The sequence below is a fragment of the Mixophyes fleayi genome, unplaced genomic scaffold, assembly GCF_038048845.1.
Source record: "Mixophyes fleayi isolate aMixFle1 unplaced genomic scaffold, aMixFle1.hap1 Scaffold_1765, whole genome shotgun sequence".
Classification (NCBI taxonomy): domain Eukaryota; kingdom Metazoa; phylum Chordata; class Amphibia; order Anura; family Limnodynastidae; genus Mixophyes; species Mixophyes fleayi.
Genome location: NW_027446078.1, coordinates 40,001 through 52,500, shown reverse-complemented (window position 1 = coordinate 52,500; position 12,500 = coordinate 40,001). Strand labels below are relative to the sequence as shown.

Sequence of the window (12,500 nt, the reverse complement as noted above, 5' to 3'; positions counted from 1 at the left end):
AGAGTGCCAGCGAGCCCATGCTGTTCAGGTTCCACCCATGGAAACTAAATATGTGAGCCTCCTCTTCTAACCTCCCCTGGGACAGTCTCTCTCCCTCAAATTCGCCCCATCTCTGAGTGTGACAGACAGCGGCATACCTCCAGTTTCACGGACTTCGGAGGGGGTGGAGCTTATCCGAAAGTGGGCGGAGCTTCACCTCTGTACATCTTCTGTCTCTGTAACACATCCCACTGTGTGTCACAACTTCTGTCTCCTCCCCTTTCCTTCTCTGCTTGGGAGAGCCTCTGTCCCCCCTTTGTGTGTGTGTGTGTCAGCCTCTGGCCCCCTCCCTGTGTGTGAGTGTGTATGTGTCAGCCTCTGGCCTCCTCCCTGTGTGTGTGTGTGTGTGTCAGCCTCTGCCCCTTCCATCAGTGTATGTGTGTGTCAGTCTCTGGCCCCCTCCCTGTGTGTGAGTGTGTATGTGTCAGCCTCTGGCCTCCTCCCTGTGTGTGTGTGTGTGTGTGTCAGCCTCTGCCCCTTCCATCAGTGTATGTGTGTGTCAGTCTCTGGCCCCCTCCCTGTGTGTGAGTGTGCCAGCCTCTGCCCCCTCCCTCTGTGTATGTGTCAGCCTCTGGCCCCCTTTCTGTGTGTGTGCCAGCCTCTGCCCCCTCCATCTGTGTCTGTGTCTTTGTATGTGTCAATCTCTGCTCCCTCTCTCTGTGTGTGTTCATGTGACAGCCTCTGCCCCCCTCCCCTTTGTGTGTAACAGCCTCTGCCACCCCCCATGCAAGTGAAAGCCTTTGTCTCCCCTCCTCTTCACCCCTCCCCGCCACATGTCACAGTATGGCTGGCATTTGTGTAGAGGGGGTGACCAGACTCCTCCTGGCTTCTGGACTCTGCCCTCTATCCCCATCACGACGTCATGACGCTGCTAGTGGATTCAGAGGAGCCGAGAAGAGCCAGGAGCTACAGCGGCGGCTGGACTGGGAAGGTAGAAGAGGACTGTCTTAAAACAGCAGAATATAGAAGAAGAATAGCGAAGAAGAATACAGATGTATAGAAGAGAAGGTAAATATGAAGCAATAAATTGTCCACAGTCACATATGCAAAATCTGGAAAACAAAGTCACTTTAATACTACAATCTGTGCTTTTTCCCCACATGCCTCTGTTATATTCCCAGCACACCAAATAATTTAATATTCTACACCGTGCACTGCTAGCATCTCTCCATAGAAACACAGAATTTGACGGCAGATAAGAACCACTTGGCCCATCTAGTCTGCCCTATGGTAACCTCAAACCTTATTTGATCATTAGTTCTTTGTAAGGATATCCCTATATATATCTCAAGCATGTTTTTTTTATATATTTTTAATATGCAGGAAAATATATGGCTGATATCACCATCAGATGAGTTGTACCTCTCCCAATACACCATCACCTTTCACTCTGCCAAGAGTGTTGTTTGTACATTCTGTTTGGGATTGTGAGGGTAGTATGTACAGGAAAAGGCTACACTGTCTGGAATCGCTATATTACTTTTATTTTTGTTTTAAGCCAATTTTTTTGGAACTCCTAACTAGAGCGGCTTACACCTGTGTCCCAGACCAGGCCCAGGTACAACAACTAGAGAAGGAGAAACACGCCACCTGACCTGTCTCAGGGTACAGTGGACGGACCAGGATTTTCATTTGCACCTCATCACTGAGAGAAGGACAGTAAGTCAAATTATTAGTTTTTGTGTGTATATATATATATATATATATATATATATATATATTATATATATATTGCGTAGTGTGTATAGGTTTTCTTCTAGATACAAGTTTTTTCACCATTGTTGGGGCTCTTTACAGCTTTCAAGAATATCAATGACACATAGAAGGAAAAGTGCTAGCCACACCCCAACAGTAGGTTGGCCACACCTACTCAACAAAGGTCACTCCCACTAAGATGGGGGGCGCCGGTGCCCTGTCTCGCCCAGGGCACTAAAATGTCTAGTTACGGCACTGGCTGTAGGTATTGGTTACCTATTGACCTACATCTCTTATACATCTCAAAACCAGCATTGAAGGAAGCCAGAACAAGAGAGAAAAAAAAAGTACTAACCAGGCCTGGACCTGCTTAGCTTTCAAGATCAGATGAGATTGGGCTTGTTCAGGGTGGTGTGGATGTAGGTATTGGTTTTCTATTGACCTACATCTCTTATACATCTCAAAACCAGCATTGAAAGAAGTCGGAACAAGAGAGAAAAAAAAAATGCCTACAGCACCTGGTATTCCCAGGTGGTCTCGCATCCAAGTACTAACCAGGCCCGGCTCTGCTTAGCTTCCAAGATCAGACGAGATTGGGCTTGTTCAGGTTAGTATGGCTGTAGTTATTTGTTTGTTATTGACCTACATCTCTTATACATCTCAAAACCAGCATTGAAGGAAGCCGGAACAAGAGAGAAAAAAAAAAGCCTACAGCACCTGGTATTCTCAGGTGGTCTCCCATCCAAGTACTAACCAGGCCCAGCCCTGCTTAGCTTCCAAGATCAGATGAGATTCTGCTTGTTCAGGTTGGAGTGGCTGTAGATATTGTTTTCCTAATGACCTACATACCTTATACATCTCAAAACCAGCATTGAAGGAAGCCGGAACAAGAGAGAAAAAAAAAAAGCCTACAGCACCTGGTATTCCCAGGTGGTCTCCCATCTAAGTACTAACCAGGCCCGGCCCTGCTTAGTTTCCAAGATCAGACGAGATTGGGCTTGCTCAGGGTGGTGTGACTGTAGGTATTGGTTTCCTAATGACCTACATCTCTTATACATCTCAAAACCAGCATTGAAGGAAGCCGGAACAAGAGAGAAAAAAAAAGGCCTACAGCACCTGGTATTCACAGGTGGCCTCTTATCCAAGTACTAACCAGGCCCGGCCCTGCTTAGCTTCCAAGATCAGATGAGATTGGGCTTGTTCAAAGTAGTGTGGCTGTAGGTTTTGGTTGCCTAATGACCTACATCTCTTATACATCTCAAAACCAGCATTAAGGAAGCCGGAACAAATGAGAAAAAAAAAAAAAGGCCTACAGCACCTGGTATTCCCAGGTGGTCTCCCATCCAAGTACTAACCAGGCCTGTCCCTGCTTAGTTTCCAAGATCAGACGAGATTGTGCTTGTTCAGGGTAGAGTGGCTGTAGATATTGGTTTCATAATGACCTACATCTCTTATACATCTCAAAACCAGCATTGAAGGAAGCCGGAACAAGAGAGAAAAAAAAAAGCCTACAGCACCTGGTATTCCCAGGTGGTCTCCCATCTAAGTACTAACCAGGCCTGGCCCTGCTTAGCTTCCAAGATAACATGAGATTGGGCTTGCTCAGGGTGGTGTGGCTGTAGGTATTGGTATTCTGATGACCTACATCTCTTATACATCTCAAAACCAGCATTGAAGGAAGCCGGAGCAAGAGAGAAAAAAAAAAGCCTACAGCACCTGGTATTCTCAGGTGGTCTCCCATCCAAGTACTAACCAGGCCCAGCCCTGCTTAGCTTCCAAGATCAGATGAGATTCTGCTTGTTCAGGTTGGAGTGGCTGTAGATATTGTTTTCCTAATGACCTACATCCCTTATACATCTCAAAACCAGCATTGAAGGAAGCCGGAACAAGAGAGAAAAAAAAAAAGCCTACAGCACCTGGTATTCCCAGGTGGTCTCCCATCTAAGTACTAACCAGGCCTGGCCCTGCTTAGCTTCCAAGATAAGACGAGATTGGGCTTGCTCAGGGTGGTGTGACTGTAGGTATTGGTTTCCTAATGAGCTACATCTCTTATACATCTCGAAACCAGCATTACAGGAAGCCGGAACAAGAGAGAGAGAAAAAAAAAGGCCTAGAGCACCTGGTATTCCCAGGTGGTCTCCCATCAAAGTACTAACCAGGTCTGGCCCTGCTTAGCTTCCAAGATCAAACAAGATTGGGCTTGTTCAGAGATGTGTAGCTGTAGGTATTGGATTTGTATTGACCTACATCTCTTATAATCTCAAAACCAGCATTGAAGGAAGCCGGAACAAGAGAGAAAAAAAAGGCCTACAGTACCTGGTATTCCCAGGTGGTCTCCCATCCAAGTACTAACCAGGCCTGTCCCTGCTTAGCTTCCAAGATCAGACGAGATTGGGCTTGTTCAGGGTGTTGTGGCTGTAGCTTTTGGTTTCCTAATGACCTACATCACTTATACATCTCAAAACCAGCATTGAAGGAAGCCGGATCAAAAGAGAAAAAAAAAGGCCTACAGCACCTGGTATTCCCAGGTGGTCTCCCATCCATGTACTAACTAGGCCTGGCGCGGCTTATCTTTCAAGATCAGACGACATTGTGCTTGTTCAAGGTGGAGTGGCTGTAGGTATTGGTTTCCTATTGACCTACATCTCTTATACATCTCAACACCAGCATTGAAGGAAGCCAGAACAAGAGAGAAAAAAAAAAGGCCTACAGCACCTGGTATTCCAGGTGGTCTCCCATCCAAGTACTAACCAGGCCTGGCTCTGCTTAGCTTCCAAGATCAGGCTTGTTCAGGGTGGTGTGGCTGTAGGTATTGGTTTCCTATTGACCTACATCTCTTATACATCTCAAAACCAGCATTGAAGGAGGCCGGAACAAGAGAGAAAAAAAAAAGCCTACTGCACCTGGTATTTCCAGGTGGTCTCCCATCCAAGTACTAACCAGGCCAAGCCCTGCTTAGCTTCCAAGATCAGACGAGATTGGGCTTATTCAGGGTGGTGTGGCTGTAGGTATTGGTTTCCTATTGACCTACATCTCTTATACATCTGAAAACCAGCATTGAAGGAGGCCGGAACAAGAGAGAAAAAAAAAAGCCTACAGCACCTGGTATTTCCATCCAGGTGGTCTACCATCCAAGTACTAACCAGGCCCAGCCCTGCTTAGCTTCCAAGATCAGACGATATTGGGCTTATTCAGGGTGTTGTGGCTGTAGGTATTGTTTTCCTATTGACCTACATCTCTTATACATCTAAAAACAAGCATTGAAGGAAGCCGGAACAAGAGAGAAAAAAAAAAGGCCTAAAGCACCTGGTATTCCCAGGTGGTCTCCCATCAAAGTACTAACCAGGTCCGGCCCTGCTTAGCTTCCAAGATCAAACGAGATTGGGCTTGTTCAGAGATGTGTATCTGTAGGTATTGGTTTAGTATTGACCTACATCTCTTATAATCTCAAAACCAGCATTGAAGGAAGCTGGAACAAGAGAGAAAAAAAAAGGCATACAGCACCTGGTATTCCCAGGTGGTCTCCCATCCAAGTACTAACCAGTCCCGGCCCTTCTTAGCGTCCAAGATCAGATGAGATAGAGCTTGTTCAGGGTGGTGTGGCTGTAGGTATTGTTTTCCTATTGACCTACATCTCTTATACATCTAGAAACCAGCATTGAAGGAAGCCGGAACAAGAGAGAAGAAAAAAAGGCCTACAGCACCTGGTATTCCCAGGTGGTCTCCCATCCAAGTACTAACCAGGCCCGGCCCTGCTTAGCTTCCAAGATCAGACGAGATTGGGCTTGTCCAGGGTGGTGTGGCTGTAGGTATTGGTTATCTAATAACCTACATCACTTATACATTTTAAAACCAGCATTGAAGGAAGCCAGAACAAGAGAGAAAAAAAAAAGTACTAACCAGGCCCGGACCTGCTTAGCTTTCAAGATCAGACGAGATTGGGCTTGTTCAGGGTGGTGTGGCTGTAGGTATTGGTTTCCTATTTACCTATATCTCTTATACATCTCAAAACCAGCATTGAAGGAGGCCGGAACAAGAGAGAAAAAAAAAAGCCTACTGCACCTGGTATTTCCAGGTGGTCTCCCATCCAAGTACTAACCAGGCCCAGCCCTGCTTAGCTTCCAAGATCAGACGAGATTGGGCTTGTTCAGGGTGGTGTGGCTGTAGGTATTGGTTTCTTATTGACCTACATCTCTTATAGATCTCAAAACCAGCATTGAAGAAAGTCGGAACAAGAGAGAAAAAAAAAGGGCCTACAGCACCTGGTATTCCCAGGTGGTCTCACATCCAAGTACTAACCAGGCCTGGCTCTGCTTAGCTTCCAAGATCAGACGAGATTGGGCTTGTTGAGGGAGGTGTGGCTGTAGGTATTGTTTTCCTATTGACCTACATCTCTTATACATCTAAAAACCAGCATTGAAGGAAGCCGGAACAAGAGAGAAAAAAAAAAGGCCTACAGCACCTGGTATTCCCAGGTGGTCTCCCATCCAAGTACTAACCAGGCCCGGCCCTGCTTAGCTTCCAAGATCAGACGAGATTGGGCTTGTTCAGGGTGGTGTGGCTGTAGGTATTGGTTTCCTATTGACCTACATCTCTTATACATCTCAAAACCAGCATTGAAGGAAGCCGGAACAAGAGAGAAAAAAAAAGGCCTAAAGCACCTGGTATTCCCAGGTGGTCTCCCATCAAAGTACTAACCAGGTCCGGCCCTGCTTAGCTTCCAAGATCAAACGAGATTGGGCTTGTTCAGAGATGTGTATCTGTAGGTATTGGTTTAGTATTGACCTACATCTCTTATAATCTCAAAACCAGCATTGAAGGAAGCCGGAACAAGAGAGAAAAAAAAAGGCCTACAGCACCTGGTATTCCCAGGTGGTCTCCCATCCAAGTACTAACCAGTCCCGGCCCTTCTTAGCGTCCAAGATCAGATGAGATAGAGCTTGTTCAGGGTGGTGTGGCTGTAGGTATTGTTTTCGTATTGACCTACATCTCTTATACATCTAGAAACCAGCATTGAAGGAAGCCGGAACAAGAGAGAAGAAAAAAAGGCCTACAGCACCTGGTATTCCCAGGTGGTCTCCCATCCAAGTACTAACCAGGCCCGGCTCTGCTTAGCTTCCAAGATCAGGCTTGTTCAGGGTGGTGTGGCTGTAGGTATTGGTTTCTTATTGACCTACATCTCTTATACATCTCAAAACCAGCATTGAAGGAGGCCGGAACAAGAGAAAAAAAAAAAAAGCCTACAGCAACTGGTATTTCCAGGTGGTCTCCCATCCAAGTACTAACCAGGCCCAGCCCTGCTTAGCTTCCAAGATCAGACGAGATTGGGCTTGTTCAGGGTGGTGTGGCTGTAGGTATTGTTTTCCTATTGACCTACATCTCTTATACATCTAAAAACAAGCATTGAAGGAAGCCGGAACAAGAGAGAAAAAAAAAAAGGCCTACAGCACCTGGTATTCCCAGGTGGTCTCCCATCCAAGTACTAACCAGGCCCGGCCCTGCTTAGCTTCCAAGATCAGACGAGATTGGGATTGTCCAGGGTGGTGTGGCTGTAGGTATTGGTTTTCTAATAACCTACATCACTTATACATTTTAAAACCAGCATTGAAGGAAGCCAGAACAAGAGAGAAAAAAAAAAGTACTAACCAGGCCCGGACCTGCTTAGCTTTCAAGATCAGACGAGATTGGGCTTGTTCAGGGTGGTGTGGCTGTAGGTATTGGTTTCCTATTGACCTACATCTCTTATACATCTCAAAACCAGCATTGAAGGAGGCCGGAACAAGAGAGAAAAAAAAAAAGCCTACAGCACCTGGTATTTCCAGGTGGTCTCCCATCCAAGTACTAACCAGGCCCAGCCCTGCTTAGCTTCCAAGATCAGACGAGATTGGGCTTGTTCAGGGTGGTGTGGCTGTAGGTATTGGTTTCCTATTGACCTACATCTCTTATACATCTCAAAACCAGCATTGAAGGAAGTCGGAACAAGAGAGAAAAAAAAAAGGGCCTACAGCACCTGGTATTCCCAGGTGGTCTCGCATCCAAGTACTAACCAGGCCCGGCTCTGCTTAGCTTCCAAGATCAGGCTTGTTCAGGGTGGTGTGGCTGTAGGCATTGGTTTCCTATTGACCTACATCTCTTATACATCTAAAAACAAGCATTGAAGGAAAACGGAACAAGAGAGAAAAAAAAAAAGCCTACAGCACCTAGTATTCCCAGGTGGTCTCCCATCCAAGTACTAACCAGGCCTGGCCCTGCTTAGCTTCCAAGATTAAACGAGATTGGGCTTGTTTAGAGATGTGTAGCTGTAGGTTTTGGTTTCCTATTGACCTACATCTCTTATAATCTCAAAACCAGCATTGAAGGAAGCCGGAACAAGAGAGAAAGAAAAAAGGCCTACAGCACCTGGTATTCCCAGGTGGTCTCCCATCCAAGTACTAACCAGGCCCGTCCCTGCTTAGCTTCCAAGATCAGACGAGATTGGGCTTGTTCAGGGTGGTGTGGCTGTAGGTATTGTTTTCTTATTGACCTACATCTCTTATACATCTAGAAACCAGCATTGAAGGAAGCCGGAACAAGAGAGAAGAAAAAAAGGCCTACAGCACCTGGTATTCCCAGGTGGTCTCCCATCCAAGTACTAACCAGGCCTGGCTCTGCTTAGCTTCCAAGATCAGGCTTGTTCAGGGTGGTGTGGCTGTAGGTATTGGTTTCCTATTGACCTACATCTCTTATACATCTCAAAACCAGCATTGAAGGAGGCCGGAACAAGAGAGAAAAAAAAAAGCCTACTGCACCTGGTATTTCCAGGTGGTCTCCCATCCAAGTACTAACCAGGCCAAGCCCTGCTTAGCTTCCAAGATCAGACGAGATTGGGCTTATTCAGGGTGGTGTGGCTGTAGGTATTGGTTTCCTATTTACCTACATCTCTTATACATCTGAAAACCAGCATTGAAGGAGGCCGGAACAAGAGAGAAAAAAAAAAGCCTACAGCACCTGGTATTTCCATCCAGGTGGTCTACCATCCAAGTACTAACCAGGCCCAGCCCTGCTTAGCTTCCAAGATCAGACGATATTGGGCTTATTCAGGGTGGTGTGGCTGTAGGTATTGTTTTCCTATTGACCTACATCTCTTATACATCTAAAAACAAGCATTGAAGGAAGCCGGAACAAGAGAGAAAAAAAAAAGGCCTAAAGCACCTGGTATTCCCAGGTGGTCTCCCATCAAAGTACTAACCAGGTCCGGCCCTGCTTAGCTTCCAAGATCAAACGAGATTGGGCTTGTTCAGAGATGTGTATCTGTAGGTATTGGTTTAGTATTGACCTACATCTCTTATAATCTCAAAACCAGCATTGAAGGAAGCCGGAACAAGAGAGAAAAAAAAAGGCCTACAGCACCTGGTATTCCCAGGTGGTCTCCCATCCAAGTACTAACCAGTCCCGGCCCTTCTTAGCGTCCAAGATCAGATGAGATAGAGCTTGTTCAGGGTGGTGTGGCTGTAGGTATTGTTTTCGTATTGACCTACATCTCTTATACATCTAGAAACCAGCATTGAAGGAAGCCGGAACAAGAGAGAAGAAAAAAAGGCCTACAGCACCTGGTATTCCCAGGTGGTCTCCCATCCAAGTACTAACCAGGCCCAGCTCTGCTTAGCTTCCAAGATCAGGCTTGTTCAGGGTGGTGTGGCTGGAGGTATTGGTTTCTTATTGACCTACATCTCTTATACATCTCAAAACCAGCATTGAAGGAGGCCGGAACAAGAGAAAAAAAAAAAAAGCCTACAGCAACTGGTATTCCCAGGTGGTCTCCCATCCAAGTACTAACCAGGCCCGGCCCTGCTTAGCTTCCAAGATCAGACGAGATTGGGCTTGTCCAGGGTGGTGTGGCTGTAGGTATTGGTTTTCTAATAACCTACATCACTTATACATTTTAAAACCAGCATTGAAGGAAGCCAGAACAAGAGAGAAAAAAAAAAGTACTAACCAGGCCCGGACCTGCTTAGCTTTCAAGATCAGACGAGATTGGGCTTGTTCAGGGTGGTGTGGCTGTAGGTATTGGTTTCCTATTGACCTACATCTCTTATACATCTCAAAACCAGCATTGAAGGAGGCCGGAACAAGAGAGAAAAAAAAAAAGCCTACAGCACCTGGTATTTCCAGGTGGTCTCCCATCCAAGTACTAACCAGGCCCAGCCCTGCTTAGCTTCCAAGATCAGACGAGATTGGGCTTGTTCAGGGTGGTGTGGCTGTAGGTATTGGTTTCCTATTGACCTACATCTCTTATACATCTCAAAACCAGCATTGAAGGAAGTCGGAACAAGAGAGAAAAAAAAAAGGGCCTACAGCACCTGGTATTCCCAGGTGGTCTCGCATCCAAGTACTAACCAGGCCCGGCTCTGCTTAGCTTCCAAGATCAGGCTTGTTCAGGGTGGTGTGGCTGTAGGCATTGGTTTCCTATTGACCTACATCTCTTATACATCTAAAAACAAGCATTGAAGGAAAACGGAACAAGAGAGAAAAAAAAAAAGCCTACAGCACCTAGTATTCCCAGGTGGTCTCCCATCCAAGTACTAACCAGGCCTGGCCCTGCTTAGCTTCCAAGATTAAACGAGATTGGGCTTGTTTAGAGATGTGTAGCTGTAGGTTTTGGTTTCCTATTGACCTACATCTCTTATAATCTCAAAACCAGCATTGAAGGAAGCCGGAACAAGAGAGAAAGAAAAAAGGCCTACAGCACCTGGTATTCCCAGGTGGTCTCCCATCCAAGTACTAACCAGGCCCGTCCCTGCTTAGCTTCCAAGATCAGACGAGATTGGGCTTGTTCAGGGTGGTGTGGCTGTAGGTATTGTTTTCTTATTGACCTACATCTCTTATACATCTAGAAACCAGCATTGAAGGAAGCCGGAACAAGAGAGAAGAAAAAAAGGCCTACAGCACCTGGTATTCCCAGGTGGTCTCCCATCCAAGTACTAACCAGGCCTGGCTCTGCTTAGCTTCCAAGATCAGGCTTGTTCAGGGTGGTGTGGCTGTAGGTATTGGTTTCCTATTGACCTACATCTCTTATACATCTCAAAACCAGCATTGAAGGAGGCCGGAACAAGAGAGAAAAAAAAAAGCCTACTGCACCTGGTATTTCCAGGTGGTCTCCCATCCAAGTACTAACCAGGCCAAGCCCTGCTTAGCTTCCAAGATCAGACGAGATTGGGCTTATTCAGGGTGGTGTGGCTGTAGGTATTGGTTTCCTATTGACCTACATCTCTTATACATCTGAAAACCAGCATTGAAGGAGGCCGGAACAAGAGAGAAAAAAAAAAGCCTACAGCACCTGGTATTTCCATCCAGGTGGTCTACCATCAAAGTACTAACCAGGCCTAGCCCTGCTTAGCTTCCAAGATCAGACGATATTGGGCTTATTCAGGGTGGTGTGGCTGTAGGTATTGTTTTCCTATTGACCTACATCTCTTATACATCTAAAAACAAGCATTGAAGGAAGCCGTAACAAGAGAGAAAAAAAAAAGGCCTAAAGCACCTGGTATTCCCAGGTGGTCTCCCATCAAAGTACTAACCAGGTCCGGCCCTGCTTAGCTTCCAAGATCAAACGAGATTGGGCTTGTTCAGAGATGTGTATCTGTAGGTATTGGTTTAGTATTGACCTACATCTCTTATAATCTCAAAACCAGCATTGAAGGAAGCTGGAACAAGAGAGAAAAAAAAAGGCCTACAGCACCTGGTATTCCCAGGTGGTCTCCCATCCAAGTACTAACCAGTCCCGGCCCTTCTTAGCGTCCAAGATCAGATGAGATAGAGCTTGTTCAGGGTGGTGTGGCTGTAGGTATTGTTTTACTATTGACCTACATCTCTTATACATCTAGAAACCAGCATTGAAGGAAGCCGGAACAAGAGAGAAGAAAAAAAGGCCTACAGCACCTGGTATTCCCAGGTGGTCTCCCATCCAAGTACTAACCAGGCCCGGCTCTGCTTAGCTTCCAAGATCAGGCTTGTTCAGGGTGGTGTGGCTGTAGGTATTGGTTTCTTATTGACCTACATCTCTTATACATCTCAAAACCAGCATTGAAGGAGGCCGGAACAAGAGAAAAAAAAAAAGCCTACAGCAACTGGTATTTCCAGGTGGTCTCCCATCCAAGTACTAACCAGGCCCAGCCCTGCTTAGCTTCCAAGATCAGACGAGATTGGGCTTGTTCAGGGTGGTGTGGCTGTAGGTATTGTTTTTCTATTGACCTACATCTCTTATACATCTAAAAACAAGCATTGAAGGAAGCCGGAACAAGAGAGAAAAAAAAAAAGGCCTACAGCACCTGGTATTCCCAGGTGGTCTCCCATCCAAGTACTAACCAGGCCCGGCCCTGCTTAGCTTCCAAGATCAGACGAGATTGGGCTTGTCCAGGGTGGTGTGGCTGTAGGTATTGGTTATCTAATAACCTACATCACTTATACATTTTAAAACCAGCATTGAAGGAAGCCAGAACAAGAGAGAAAAAAAAAAGTACTAACCAGGCCCAGACCTGCTTAGCTTTCAAGATCAGACGAGATTGGGCTTGTTCAGGGTGGTGTGGCTGTAGGTATTGGTTTCCTATTGACCTATATCTCTTATACATCTCAAAACCAGCATTGAAGGAGGCCGGAACAAGAGAGAAAAAAAAAAGCCTACTGCACCTGGTATTTCCAGGTGGTCTCCCATCCAAGTACTAACCAGGCCCAGCCCTGCTTAGCTTCCAAGATCAGACGAGATTGGGCTTGTTCAGGGTGGTGTGGCT

At 46.1% G+C, this 12,500-nt stretch overlaps 10 non-coding genes and 37 pseudogenes across 10 annotated transcripts; all 47 read right to left on the bottom strand.

Annotated features, from left to right (window-relative positions):
• Window positions 1-2,240: 2,240 nt before the first annotated feature.
• LOC142118830 (5S ribosomal RNA) lies at window positions 2,241-2,359 on the bottom strand (annotated as a pseudogene).
• An 80-nt stretch (window positions 2,360-2,439) lies between these two features.
• Window positions 2,440-2,558, bottom strand: LOC142118791 (5S ribosomal RNA; annotated as a pseudogene).
• An 81-nt stretch (window positions 2,559-2,639) lies between these two features.
• Window positions 2,640-2,758, bottom strand: LOC142118602 (5S ribosomal RNA). The gene has a single exon (XR_012683133.1). It is a non-coding gene; the product is annotated as a 5S ribosomal RNA (ribosomal RNA).
• An 80-nt stretch (window positions 2,759-2,838) lies between these two features.
• Window positions 2,839-2,957, bottom strand: LOC142118833 (5S ribosomal RNA; annotated as a pseudogene).
• An 83-nt stretch (window positions 2,958-3,040) lies between these two features.
• On the bottom strand, window positions 3,041-3,159 carry LOC142118712 (5S ribosomal RNA; annotated as a pseudogene).
• An 80-nt stretch (window positions 3,160-3,239) lies between these two features.
• LOC142118795 (5S ribosomal RNA) lies at window positions 3,240-3,358 on the bottom strand (annotated as a pseudogene).
• Window positions 3,359-3,438: 80 nt separating this feature from the next.
• Window positions 3,439-3,557, bottom strand: LOC142118789 (5S ribosomal RNA; annotated as a pseudogene).
• An 81-nt stretch (window positions 3,558-3,638) lies between these two features.
• LOC142118785 (5S ribosomal RNA) lies at window positions 3,639-3,757 on the bottom strand (annotated as a pseudogene).
• Window positions 3,758-3,841: 84 nt separating this feature from the next.
• On the bottom strand, window positions 3,842-3,960 carry LOC142118921 (5S ribosomal RNA; annotated as a pseudogene).
• A 78-nt stretch (window positions 3,961-4,038) lies between these two features.
• LOC142118796 (5S ribosomal RNA) lies at window positions 4,039-4,157 on the bottom strand (annotated as a pseudogene).
• Window positions 4,158-4,625: 468 nt separating this feature from the next.
• LOC142118728 (5S ribosomal RNA) lies at window positions 4,626-4,744 on the bottom strand (annotated as a pseudogene).
• An 80-nt stretch (window positions 4,745-4,824) lies between these two features.
• Window positions 4,825-4,947, bottom strand: LOC142118954 (5S ribosomal RNA; annotated as a pseudogene).
• An 81-nt stretch (window positions 4,948-5,028) lies between these two features.
• Window positions 5,029-5,147, bottom strand: LOC142118915 (5S ribosomal RNA; annotated as a pseudogene).
• A 79-nt stretch (window positions 5,148-5,226) lies between these two features.
• LOC142118857 (5S ribosomal RNA) lies at window positions 5,227-5,345 on the bottom strand (annotated as a pseudogene).
• Window positions 5,346-5,426: 81 nt separating this feature from the next.
• On the bottom strand, window positions 5,427-5,545 carry LOC142118742 (5S ribosomal RNA). Its single transcript, XR_012683162.1, has one exon. It is a non-coding gene; the product is annotated as a 5S ribosomal RNA (ribosomal RNA).
• A 239-nt stretch (window positions 5,546-5,784) lies between these two features.
• On the bottom strand, window positions 5,785-5,903 carry LOC142118628 (5S ribosomal RNA; annotated as a pseudogene).
• Window positions 5,904-5,984: 81 nt separating this feature from the next.
• Window positions 5,985-6,103, bottom strand: LOC142118838 (5S ribosomal RNA; annotated as a pseudogene).
• An 81-nt stretch (window positions 6,104-6,184) lies between these two features.
• On the bottom strand, window positions 6,185-6,303 carry LOC142118620 (5S ribosomal RNA). Its single transcript, XR_012683149.1, has one exon. It is a non-coding gene; the product is annotated as a 5S ribosomal RNA (ribosomal RNA).
• An 80-nt stretch (window positions 6,304-6,383) lies between these two features.
• Window positions 6,384-6,502, bottom strand: LOC142118914 (5S ribosomal RNA; annotated as a pseudogene).
• A 79-nt stretch (window positions 6,503-6,581) lies between these two features.
• Window positions 6,582-6,700, bottom strand: LOC142118807 (5S ribosomal RNA; annotated as a pseudogene).
• Window positions 6,701-6,781: 81 nt separating this feature from the next.
• On the bottom strand, window positions 6,782-6,890 carry LOC142118885 (5S ribosomal RNA; annotated as a pseudogene).
• An 81-nt stretch (window positions 6,891-6,971) lies between these two features.
• On the bottom strand, window positions 6,972-7,090 carry LOC142118669 (5S ribosomal RNA; annotated as a pseudogene).
• An 82-nt stretch (window positions 7,091-7,172) lies between these two features.
• On the bottom strand, window positions 7,173-7,291 carry LOC142118802 (5S ribosomal RNA). The gene has a single exon (XR_012683167.1). It is a non-coding gene; the product is annotated as a 5S ribosomal RNA (ribosomal RNA).
• Window positions 7,292-7,531: 240 nt separating this feature from the next.
• On the bottom strand, window positions 7,532-7,650 carry LOC142118566 (5S ribosomal RNA). Its single transcript, XR_012683099.1, has one exon. It is a non-coding gene; the product is annotated as a 5S ribosomal RNA (ribosomal RNA).
• An 82-nt stretch (window positions 7,651-7,732) lies between these two features.
• On the bottom strand, window positions 7,733-7,841 carry LOC142118947 (5S ribosomal RNA; annotated as a pseudogene).
• Window positions 7,842-7,922: 81 nt separating this feature from the next.
• On the bottom strand, window positions 7,923-8,041 carry LOC142118898 (5S ribosomal RNA; annotated as a pseudogene).
• An 80-nt stretch (window positions 8,042-8,121) lies between these two features.
• Window positions 8,122-8,240, bottom strand: LOC142118864 (5S ribosomal RNA). Its single transcript, XR_012683174.1, has one exon. It is a non-coding gene; the product is annotated as a 5S ribosomal RNA (ribosomal RNA).
• An 81-nt stretch (window positions 8,241-8,321) lies between these two features.
• LOC142118956 (5S ribosomal RNA) lies at window positions 8,322-8,430 on the bottom strand (annotated as a pseudogene).
• An 80-nt stretch (window positions 8,431-8,510) lies between these two features.
• LOC142118727 (5S ribosomal RNA) lies at window positions 8,511-8,629 on the bottom strand (annotated as a pseudogene).
• An 80-nt stretch (window positions 8,630-8,709) lies between these two features.
• LOC142118868 (5S ribosomal RNA) lies at window positions 8,710-8,832 on the bottom strand (annotated as a pseudogene).
• Window positions 8,833-8,913: 81 nt separating this feature from the next.
• Window positions 8,914-9,032, bottom strand: LOC142118911 (5S ribosomal RNA; annotated as a pseudogene).
• Window positions 9,033-9,111: 79 nt separating this feature from the next.
• LOC142118806 (5S ribosomal RNA) lies at window positions 9,112-9,230 on the bottom strand (annotated as a pseudogene).
• An 81-nt stretch (window positions 9,231-9,311) lies between these two features.
• Window positions 9,312-9,420, bottom strand: LOC142118951 (5S ribosomal RNA; annotated as a pseudogene).
• An 81-nt stretch (window positions 9,421-9,501) lies between these two features.
• LOC142118607 (5S ribosomal RNA) lies at window positions 9,502-9,620 on the bottom strand. Its single transcript, XR_012683137.1, has one exon. It is a non-coding gene; the product is annotated as a 5S ribosomal RNA (ribosomal RNA).
• Window positions 9,621-9,860: 240 nt separating this feature from the next.
• Window positions 9,861-9,979, bottom strand: LOC142118981 (5S ribosomal RNA). The gene has a single exon (XR_012683198.1). It is a non-coding gene; the product is annotated as a 5S ribosomal RNA (ribosomal RNA).
• Window positions 9,980-10,061: 82 nt separating this feature from the next.
• On the bottom strand, window positions 10,062-10,170 carry LOC142118945 (5S ribosomal RNA; annotated as a pseudogene).
• Window positions 10,171-10,251: 81 nt separating this feature from the next.
• LOC142118897 (5S ribosomal RNA) lies at window positions 10,252-10,370 on the bottom strand (annotated as a pseudogene).
• Window positions 10,371-10,450: 80 nt separating this feature from the next.
• Window positions 10,451-10,569, bottom strand: LOC142118852 (5S ribosomal RNA). The gene has a single exon (XR_012683173.1). It is a non-coding gene; the product is annotated as a 5S ribosomal RNA (ribosomal RNA).
• Window positions 10,570-10,650: 81 nt separating this feature from the next.
• Window positions 10,651-10,759, bottom strand: LOC142118955 (5S ribosomal RNA; annotated as a pseudogene).
• An 80-nt stretch (window positions 10,760-10,839) lies between these two features.
• On the bottom strand, window positions 10,840-10,958 carry LOC142118725 (5S ribosomal RNA; annotated as a pseudogene).
• Window positions 10,959-11,038: 80 nt separating this feature from the next.
• On the bottom strand, window positions 11,039-11,161 carry LOC142118948 (5S ribosomal RNA; annotated as a pseudogene).
• Window positions 11,162-11,242: 81 nt separating this feature from the next.
• LOC142118910 (5S ribosomal RNA) lies at window positions 11,243-11,361 on the bottom strand (annotated as a pseudogene).
• Window positions 11,362-11,440: 79 nt separating this feature from the next.
• Window positions 11,441-11,559, bottom strand: LOC142118805 (5S ribosomal RNA; annotated as a pseudogene).
• An 81-nt stretch (window positions 11,560-11,640) lies between these two features.
• On the bottom strand, window positions 11,641-11,749 carry LOC142118884 (5S ribosomal RNA; annotated as a pseudogene).
• Window positions 11,750-11,828: 79 nt separating this feature from the next.
• Window positions 11,829-11,947, bottom strand: LOC142118667 (5S ribosomal RNA; annotated as a pseudogene).
• An 82-nt stretch (window positions 11,948-12,029) lies between these two features.
• Window positions 12,030-12,148, bottom strand: LOC142118730 (5S ribosomal RNA). Its single transcript, XR_012683161.1, has one exon. It is a non-coding gene; the product is annotated as a 5S ribosomal RNA (ribosomal RNA).
• Window positions 12,149-12,387: 239 nt separating this feature from the next.
• LOC142118626 (5S ribosomal RNA) overlaps window positions 12,388-12,500 on the bottom strand; it is a 119-nt pseudogene continuing 6 nt past the window's right edge.